Raw genomic sequence first — 11759 nt, forward strand, 5'->3', positions numbered from 1 at the left:
TTAAAAAAAACTGTCTCATATATTTTTGTCTTGTTTCTCTTGTGTATAAATAATTGCATCGCTAAAATATATGGTTCACCAGGCTAAATTTCATGTTAAGACCGCTTGAATGCAACACCTGTTCGGACGAAAAATGGCGCGAACCTGACCAAATTGATTACATGTATATCTGCTAGAAGTTAAAAAAAGTTTTAAAAAGCTTAATTCTTTCTATAATTGAACACTAAATAATCTGAGTTGAGATATTGTTTTATCAATACAAAGTTAATTGTCTAACATTATATGGACAACACTGTCTTTGTACTAAAAAGCGCCGTCAAAAAACAGACACAAAAATGGCAAGAAACATGTCAGGCATGATTCATGTCAATACGACATAAACCAGTATCAACATTTGACTACTGATAAAACTTATTAAAAAAAGTTTTTTTTATTCAAGATTATTCGTATTTAAGATTGTCTGTCACATGTTTCAACAAATGTTGACTTCACTTCAATTTTCCTAGGTAGTGTCGGCTGCGCAGAAAGATATAATAAAAAACTATAGGAATTTCCTTTAAACAGTGTTTTCACTTTAGTAGTGTTAAGGTTTTTAATGACAATCTATCACTTAACAATTAATACAGATAAATACATTCAACAGGTCATAAAGTTATGTAAACCAAATAAATGTTTGTACTTGACACATTTGAAACGCAATACAAGAATAATTAACAAATCTGAAAATAAACGGAATAACTTATATGAAAGCTTAGAATGGTCTATAATCTCAGGAAAAGATCTATATAAGCCTTAGGCTTTCGATCCTATCCTAAGCGTTTTTGCGAATTTTGTTGATTGTATATGTATTCTGTAAACCATTTCGCTAATAAAATATGTTTAAACCAATGGCCTATAATCTATATGAACCCCTTTCGGAGTACCATCGACACCAAACTAAGAGCTTTTCAATACAAGTTCATAAAGCGCATCCTTCCTACAAATGACTTCCTTCATAAATGCAAAATTGTGAATTCAAGTCTTTGTGACCTGTGTAACATGCACACTGAAACACTCATTCACTTGTTCTGGGAATGCCCAGTAACTCAAGCATTCTGGTCAGACGTCACATATTTCTTACATGACAATAATATAAACACAGCTTGACTACAGAATAATAGCTTTTGGTCTAGTATGTAATACGAAAACAAAAGATATTGCAAATTTCATACTAGTAATGGCCAAACATTTCTTATATATATGCAAACTGAACAAGCACAAACCACATATTGCAAATTTCCTATCATAAATAAAACAACGAAAACAAACTGAAAGTATCATAGCTCAAATTAAGAATAAACTAGCTACGCATAATGCTAAATGGAGCGATATAAATATTTAACAGAGAACACATATGTAATGTTCATGTGGGTTCTTGATAGGATATAAACTTATATAGTCATTAGACTAGAAAGACACAAGTTACTTCGATAGTTACTAAATCTATTCTAAGTTGATACTACAACTGTAACATAATACAAGGTGAGATGAGGCGGAGCTTATCAGCTACTGGCTAGTCCTAGCTGACCAATAGTGAGTGAATACATTACATCCGCCTTTTTCTCAGAAGGATAATATGCAATAAATTTAAACAGTTCATGAACTCTAGTACGATTCCTGAAAAGAAAACATTCAAATCATTGGCATAAATGATAGCATGTCATTCCAATTATCAATGGCAATTAATCTTAACAGGTGGCAACAACTAAGGTTGTGAAATTAAGTTTATTGTAAACATTCTCAGAAAATGTGCAAAGTGAGTCTTAATGTTTCTCTGCCAGAGTTTGAATGACTGAGTTTATATCCATTTAATTCAAACTAATCACTTTCTGAAATCTGTCATTAATTTTCTCAATACAGACTGTCGGATTAATGGTCAGTTTGTTTTTATTGTAAACCTCTCAGACAGTTTATGCTTGATAAAATGGTCGAAGGACATCGGACATTATGCTAGGGATTTTGCCCTAAGTTCAATGCTATTTCTTGACTTCAATAGCTGATAGTTTTATATAATAGCTTCAAATACTGATAAATAAGTTATATTCCTATCAAACTGTCACAAAAAATAGTTTTATTTCATATTCGTTTTCTTGAAATTCGAACAGTTTGTAACTAAGGGTCATATTTTTGAAAATTTTTAAATGTGTATTTTTAGTTAAAAAAAAGCATTGGCATTTAAGATATGTCTACTATGAAATATTTTAACACAATAAATAAACTTATACCATGCAGACTATCAGTTTTATTGACATTTTAGAAAATAAACGAAACGGAAAAAATAAAAGTGGAACAAAACTTTTGGTTCCTAACTGTACTTCATTTATTTCCACCCGAGTGCCCATGATAACTGATGCATTGATCACAGCCTATTGTTTGTTTTCTATACATCTATTGCTATACTGTATTTATACACATGTACAATACTGACCGGGCATTATGTGGAGGATTATTATTTAATACATGCAGTGTAGCTGGCCATACATTGGCGTAGCTGGCCTTTTACAGTTGAAACGGAGGGGTGCAGGAGACTGCCTATTCCACTGTGGGTTCAGGGATGCCTTACTTTTAGCATTTTATATCAGTGGAACAGAACTTCACTAGCTAGTATCAACATTTATATAGATATTCTTGGGGTGTCTGTGTTAGTTCTTTGGGGCCTTACTAGTATTTCGGTTGGCTTCAAAATAAGTTTCAGACGTGTGAGCGAATTGATGTTAATTCTGGTGGTGTCAGTGTTAGTTCTGGGCGAGTCAATATTAGTTCTATGGGTGTCAGTGTTAGTTCTGGAAGCAACTGGGTCAGTTAAGGAGATGGTGTCTGGTGTAGTTCTGTTAGGGTTTAGGATGCTGGATCGAATAAAAGCAAATGTTGCTATTAAAATGCATTCTAGGTTCGCTTCAATTGTGTCCTACAAAAAGTAAACAATTTGCACCAAAGTGGCACTATTCCCATAGAAGTTTGTCTGTATTTCTTTGTCATGTTTACGTTGAAGACACATATGTAATATGTCTAAGCCACTTGCTTGGTTCTTGACTTACGACAGACGCAGTTGTCTCAATCCTGATGACACTCAATCGACGGACTTAGACTGTCAAGAGGTAACAGATCTGATTGAAAAATTCATAAGATATACTTATAACTGTCTGCTTTCTAGCTTGACTTTCTATGTCCGCTATTTATTTAGTTTAGTGTTTTCTGTGCTTGAAATATTTACAAAAATGATTAAAGCTGTAGCTATGTAAGGTTTAGGAAACACATGCAATAAGTGTCAAATATTTATGTAAAAATTTATTTGCTGACACCCTGTACGTAGTTTTTCAATTTTAAACACTTTCCCCCCTGTGACCAAGTACCATTTTTTGCAGCATACGTATATAATAATTATTTACAAAGGCATGTGAACTATTTTGTTGCGTCACTGGGGGGAAAGATGTTTAAAACGTAAAAATGATTTATTTTCATATTTTAATAGAAAATAGAATGAGAAATGTCTACAAAGTCTTCTTTTTAGTTCATAAACTTGTAAAATGAAGTCGCATTTATCAAGAAATGGTCTTCAACTATCGTAACTATGCAGTTTCAGAAGTCTATCCCTATTTCACTTTTTCCTTAATCGGATAGGCCATCTGAAGAGGAAAATGTCCGAGGTCCTTTGAGTAACATGTCTTCTCAAAATGTCATTGTGTTTAGACCTCAGTTTAATTTGGTTTCCCTTTTGACATATAACAGAGTATATTTCATTATTCCATCTTGAGTCTAATTTTCCACAATTTTTATTCAGAATAAGCACTTTCTGTCCAAGTCTATATGTTACAATATGAGTGTTTGCTCCTCTGTCTGCGTAATGTTTCATTTTTTGTTTTTGGGAAGAGTCCTTTCGCCTAATTTTAGAGTCATTTTTCTTTTTTATCGAAATGCGGGAGTTTGTTCCTTACTGTTCTGTTGAACAGCAACATCGCAGGAGAATTCACATAAACGCCAACACTCTTCTACTCTCCTTTCCTAATTCTAGTACTGCTTTTCTTCTTTATTCTGTAAGCAATACCGATTTCAATATTGTTCTATCATATCATAAGATTGGTAACCTCGTTTTGTACAACAGTGTAAAATTCGTAGAATATTGAACTTTCTGTATTGCATTGTATATGTGAAATTTAAATAAAGAAAAAAAAGAGATAAAAGTGTAGTTAAAAGGAAGACACTAGACTGGCTCCCGTCCCTATGTTTGTTCTTATTTACATATATCAGTTTTCTTCATTAAGAGGGAAGTAACTCCAGAGGGTTGTTTCTACATTGACATTTTTTATTGCCCCTGGCTCCAAACATGTATGGTTCAGCCATCAGATAAAATTGTGCTATTTTAGAGGCTTAAAATTTTCTAATAAAATGTTTCCTGTATTTATATAAAAAATAACCATGCAGCCAGGGAGCCAGGCTAGGAAGACACTATCGAAATTTAGATAGTATAATTTTACAGAATTTTGCCAACCTGAATAATATACTAACATTTTCAGTAGTAAAACAGTGCATTCATTTTAATAGTGTTATAGTTCTTAATAAAATCCATAGGAATGTATTTCTTTCTTTCTTTTCTAAAATAATGACATTCAAAAATATAGTGATACTCATCCCTAAATTTGTTAATACTACATAACTCACAGATGCGATAATCTCGCATGATATCAAGAAAACGACATTTTTCTTCTGGTAGTTTATGATTAACACATCTAAACTTACTCAAACTTATTCTAAGATCAGTCGGCAGTATACTCAGATAATATTCAAAACAATGAGATGTTTTAAATATCCTATAATTTAAACATTTAGGCATTATATATTTATAGTTATACCAACTTGAGTTTATATAAAATAGCAGATATCTTATCTTGTTTACCACTTACCATTCTTTTTCCAGAAACCAACAATTCTGGCTTTGATAAGAATTTCAGATGGGTATCTACCCAACTCACTATAAAGAATACAGGTTGGTTTGGTTTTCTTAAAATGAAGTATATATTTGTAAAACTGAATAAACAGAGACAACTATACTGTCAAATAATTGGAGTTGCATATCTAAAGGTAATGCCAACTTCCTGGCTTTTTGTAGAACACAGAACATGGCTTTTCTGGCTTGTTCTATCAATACACTTTTTGCTTTATCGAATTTACCATTACAAGAAAATGTCATACCTAAGTACACAAAATCATCAATTACTGATAAATTTTCCCCATTGAGAGTAATACAGGTTTGTTTCTTTGCTTCTTCTTACTGAACACAAGGACCTTAGTTTTAGATGAGTTAACCTCTAACTTCCATGTCTGACCAATATAGGTACATAGCATTCAAAGCAGCCTGTAACTTTTCCCCGGATTCAGCAAGAATAACAGTATCATCTGCGTATAATAACAGAGACAATTTGAGCTAAACATGCACCTCTTCATCATCGAGCAAGGCTCCTGCAATATCATTCACTAAATCAAAGGCATCATAAGCTTTGGAAATGAAATCAACAAAATCATTAAAAACATGGAGAAAAGAATAGGTGATAAATTTTCACCCTTACAAACACCAATATTACTTATGAAAAAAATAAGACAGTTTAGCATTTTGTCTGATACAAGATTTGGCATTTTGGTATTAGCTGTGGATAATCTTAAACATTTTACCATCAACATTTTATTATAGGTGTTTCATCCACAATGATGCTCTATTGACAGAGTCAAATGCTTTACGGTAATCAATAAATGCACAGTACAAAGGCACTTTCAAATGAAGATAAATATCCATTAAACATTTCACATTAAAAATGTGATCAGTTGTGCTATAGTCCTTTCTAAACCCGACTTTTACCCCAGAAAGCACATTCATGGAATCTAGATACTGATTCAAACGATTATTCAAGACAGCTGTAAAAAGTTTACCAAAACAACTTGATATGGAATGTGTAATTATCTGGATCCGTAGGATCACCTTTATTTTTGTATATTGGACATATTATACCTTCGGTCGAAGCATCAGGTTCAACACCAGTATTAAATTCAATGTTAAACAGTTTATGAAACTGAAAACATGACACTACTCGAATTAAAACATTATCCATTCCGTGCTTTATTATTTTTCAATGACTTTATAGCAAGTGTAATGTCTTCAGTTGAGATATCCCTGTTCAAGTCTTCATTATAAGAAGGTACAGACGGGATTTGAGTATCATCATCATTGTTTAAAACTTTGTTCAGATTTTTAAAATGGTTGTAAAAGTGTTTTAGAGGTACCTTTGCAGCAACCTGCTTACTACCAGAAGTAGCTGAATTTAACAATGACCAATATGACTTTCGGTCTTTAAAACGCAGATTTCTGAGTTTTTTTTATAAAACGTTTTCTATACAAATTAAATTGCTTATTCAACTAACACTTATAGTCGGAATAACGATGCTGGAAAGTCGAAACCATTGGTGTTGGAAAGTAGAAACTACGTTGATGAAATATCGAAACCATGATGATGAAAAGTCTAAACACTATGATGAAAGTCTAAACTCTATGATGAAAAGTCTAAACACTATGATGAAAAGTTTGAAAATTCTAAACACTATAATGAAAAGTCTAAACACTGTGAGGAAAAGTCTAAACACTATGATGAAAAGTCTAAACACTATGATGAAAGTCTAAACACTATGATGAAAGTTTAAACATTATGATGAAAAGTCTAAACACCATGATGAAAGTCTAAACACAAAGATGAAAGTCTAAACACTATGATGAAAAGTCTAAACACTATGATGAAAAGGCTAAACACTATAATGAAAAGTCTAAACATTATAATGAAAGTCTAAACACTATGATGAAAAGTCTAAACACTATGATGAAAAGGCTTAACACTATAATGAAAAGTCTAAACATTATAATGAAAGTCTAAACACCGTCGTAATTTCGTGATATCGCCATTCTGTTGTTGTGAGTTTTTATATGCTGCGACGGCTCTACAGAGACACATTAATTTATTGTATAGACGAAACATGATTACTTTGTTTTATCCCATGATTGAATAAACATATAACAGTATTTGGACACATTCTTCAAATCATGAAGCTTTTTTAAATGCATTTTAGCGCAGTCGTATAAAGCTGACCTACAATGTCCTATTCCACATGACAAGTTTGCAGATCAGATTGCTTGATATGGTTTTATAGGTATTTTTATCTGTACGTAAGAATAATACAACAATTTTTCTATTTGGATTAAAGTGTTCAATGTTCTTCAGTCTTTATCTTTGGCAGCTCTATTAGACACTGTGGTATGTCTAAATAAATATCAAAAGAACATCTAATAAAAACTCCTGTTAACGCTTTGCCTTATATTTTAAGGAAAATAATTCAAACGACACCAAATTATATAGAAAGAAAGGGTTGTTCCACATGAAAAACTGAACAGCATGTAAAACATATACATTACTCTACAAAACAATTGTCAGTATACTGATATGAAATTACATTTACTTCCGGAAAAGGACTTGCATAAAGGAGCCACATTTTCGGACAGTTTCGCCAATTTTCAAAGAACTGTTACGTATGTTCGTTTTGATGCATTTGCAATAACGTCCCCATGTTGAAATTTCCTATAACTAGGGGGAATGTAGTTTTCAGTAAATGTTTGTTTTATTTCTTTACAAATGGCTTTCATTTTTAAAGGGGACAAACTTTTTCTTAATATGTTAAGTATCCATCGTACAGGACAGTACGGCACAACATGTACTTGTCAGGCAGATGGTTGGTAAAGATATTGTCCGTTTATCAAATATTCCGTGTCAAGGAGATATACTTTTAAACCTTAAAATACAGAAAGTGCTGTGTACGGTGGAATAACTAGTATATGTAGAACATACGGCTCAGTTACGGTCGACCCTCAAAAATAGAAGGTACCAAGTTGTAACTTTATACATTGATCGAGCTTATTAAGAGAACGTGCAGTGACAAGGAACCATAAGTCCAGGTGGTCGAATTTTTTAATGATCTCCCTTGTTTGAAGTCTTTGTCCAGGGCATAATATGAATACTCTGTAAGGTATTGACTTCATACTTTACAAACTGATAAAGATCAGTGAAAAAGGGTGCAATGAATTCAGGTGGTTCTATTTTTGAATAATCTCATTTTTGAAAACCTTGTCCGGGACATAACTCTAATACTAGATGTACGCTATTGACTTCATACTTTACAAATTCAGAGAGATTAGTGAGAGGGAGTGCAGTTATAAGAACCACAACCCTTACTGTCCACATTTCTCCATATATCATGACCTCCGTTACTGAAAAGCCCTTATGATACAGTAACTTCGGGGAGCATGCATCGGTGTTACCGATCGCCTTGTTCATTATCTTTTATTCTTGCTTTTCTGATGATGTTTTTGTTATTATTATTATTATTATTATTATCTACTTCATTACGTTTATTCTGTTAGGGTGGTGTTATATAAAAAAGCTACGTCGTGCATCGTGTCGAGTATTGTCATGCATCGTGTCGTGTCGCATTCTGTGTTGTAAACTCTTTTAGGTCCGCGAAGAACATGCAATATAAATGAGACGCTTTTATTCGACACAACACTTAACATGTGGGTACTGAAATACCAGGTTACATACACAAACTGAAACAAAAAGTATTAATTCGAAAAAGAGGCATAATTTTGTAAAATTGCAAAGTAGAGTTATCAACCTATGCATATCACAGTGAACACGTATGTAATGTTTCAATCCATTCTCATAACTGGGTACTGAAATACCAACTGTCAAATAAAAACTTAACCAAATGTTGCTTAGTCGAAAAAGGAACACAATCTAGTAAAAAATGGAACCTGTGCTCTGCAAGTCAGTTTATCACAGTGAATAAGTGCGTGAAGTTTCAACTCATTCCGCACTTTTTTTCCAGCCAGTCGAGCTAATGTTACATCTCTGCTAGACTGAGTGGATTAAGATGTTAGAAGAGCATTTTCGTGTTCCAGGTCGTTGATTATTTTTAATTCTGTTAAATTTGTCTCGCTATGTCAGTAAACAGTTTAATTATTTTCAAAATGTATTCAGGAAAATGTGTCTCATAACATTTTGTTATAGTGAGAGAAATGGATAAAGATGGAAATGTGTTGTGTATGCAAGCATAATAATATTATATATAATTGTACTGAACAGCAAAAGAAACTATCCAGAAGTATAACTGGGGTATTTTTGATAAAAAAACTTAAATTTATAAATTTGAGTTGTCTTCTTCATACCACATTACACTTGAAGAACTTCACGTGTTAAATTAAAAAAAAAAATCTCTATCAACCGTGAAGTCAGTACAGTCTGTTTGCACGGAATTCTGGCAATATCATCTGCGCGACAGTTGGGTTGTAACATCTCAATTGTGCGCTCGCTCTGAATGTGATTCAGTCGTGCCATGCAACCAACAATTTTTTTTTAACTTTATGCTGTTTTTCGAGTGAGTAAATCATCACTGTTTCCAATGGCAATAAAATTCCACAAAGAATTTCGTTCATTACGCACGAACGTGAATTTCGTGCAAAACGGCTATTTTGGGACTACTGATTTTACTGTTGCTTGATTTTTTTAATTTACCACGCGAAGTTCTTCAAGTGTAATGTGGTATGAAGAAAACAAGTTAAATTTATAAATTTAAGTATTTTATTAAACAATACCCCAGTTATATTTCCGGATAGTTTCTTTTGCTGTTCAGTACAGTATATAAAAGTGTATGCACGTGACCATAGCCTTGATTGTATTGTCCAATGTCTGAGTAAATTCAATACAAATTTCGTTTTTGCAACAACAAAAGCTTACGCTTTGTTTAGACATTTTATTATACGGATTGAGATACATTTCTGTATAAAAATAACAGATTATTTTACAACATCATATGCATTTTGTTTACAGATTTTTTGTTCATTGAATATATAATGATATCGGTATAATAGTATTTCTGCCTGTAAGACATGTTGACATATATGATTTTGTGAGTGGAGGCAGTTTGTCAGTCAAATACGCTTCTCAACATTTATTCATTTTGGAGGCTATAAACACTTTCCTATACTATGTCATATTTGCAAATCAGACGTTAATGATATATCTGTTACTTGCATACTCAGCAAGCCGGCGTAATCGAAAGAACTCTTACTTGCATACACAGCAAGCCGGTGTAATCGAGATAACTCAACAAGCCGGCATAATTTAGATACCTGTTATTTATATACTCAGCAAGCCGGTGTAATCGAAATATATGTTACTTGCATACTCAGCAAGCCGGCTTAATCGAGATATATTCTACTTGCATACTCAGCAAGCCGGCTTAATCGAGATATCTGTTACTTGCATATTCAGCAAGCCGGCACAATCGAGATAAATTCTACTTGCATACTCAGCAAGCCGGCTTAATCGAGATATATTCTACTTGCATACTCAGCAAGCCGGATAAATCGAGATATCTGTTACTTGCAAACCAGCGTAATCGAGATATCTGTTACTTGCATATTCAACAAGCCGGTACATTCGAGATATATTCTACTTGCATACTCAACAAGCCGGCTTAATCGAGATATCTGTTACTTGCAAACCAGCGTAATCGAAATATTTGTTACTAGTTCACTCAGCAAGCCAACACAATCGATATCTCTGTTACCTGCATACTCAGCAAGCCGGCATAATCAAAATATCTGTTGCTTGCATACTCAGTAAACCAGCGTAATCGAGATGTTTGTTATTTGCATATTCAGCAAGCCAACAAATAATTATCAGATCAATTGTAAATATTATGCAAACTATATCATTGCAACTATATAATTATTGCAAAGTAATTGATAGGAATTCAATGATTACTACAACTTTCATCGTCAGCCTGAATATTGACTATTAAGAAAAACTGACATGGGTGTATAAAGCAAATGCTTCTTTAGAATGTCAATATTGCATATTGCAACAATTACCTAATTCCTATTAGCAATGTGCTCGTATAAAATGTCGCTAATGAAACAATTGCCTAATTCTTATTAATAATGTGTTCGTACAGAAAGTCGCAAATGTAACAATTACCTAAAACGTATAAGCAATGTGCTCGTATAAAATGTCGCTAATGCAAGAATTACCTAATTCTTATTAGCAATGTGCTCGTATAAAATGTCGCTAATGCAAGAATTACCTAATTCTTATAAGCAATGTGCTCGTACAGAAAGTCGCAAATGTAACAATTACCTAAAACGTATAAGCAATGTGCTCGTATAAAATGTCGCTAATGCAAGAATTACCTAATTCTTATTAGCAATGTGCTCGTATAAAATGTCGCTAATGCAAGAATTACCTAATTCTTATAAGCAATGTGCTCGTACAGAAAGTCGCAAATGTAACAATTACCTAAAACGTATCAGCAATGTGCTCGGATAAAATGTCGCTAATGCAAGAATTACCTAATTCTTATTAGCAATGTGCTCGTATAAAATGTCGCTAATGCAAGAATTACCTAATTCTTATAAGCAATGTGCTCGTACAGAAAGTCGCAAATGTAACAATTACCTAAAACGTATCATCAATGTGCTCGTATAAAATGTCGCTAATGCAAGAATTACCTAATTCTTATTAGCAATGTGCTCGTATAAAATGTCGCTAATGCAAGAATTACCTAATTCTTATAAGCAATGTGCTCGTATAAAATGTCGCTTATGCAAGAATCTATTTTATAAGCATGTC

Source organism: Mercenaria mercenaria, chromosome 15 (assembly GCF_021730395.1).
Source record: "Mercenaria mercenaria strain notata chromosome 15, MADL_Memer_1, whole genome shotgun sequence".
In the NCBI taxonomy this organism is placed as follows: domain Eukaryota; kingdom Metazoa; phylum Mollusca; class Bivalvia; order Venerida; family Veneridae; genus Mercenaria; species Mercenaria mercenaria.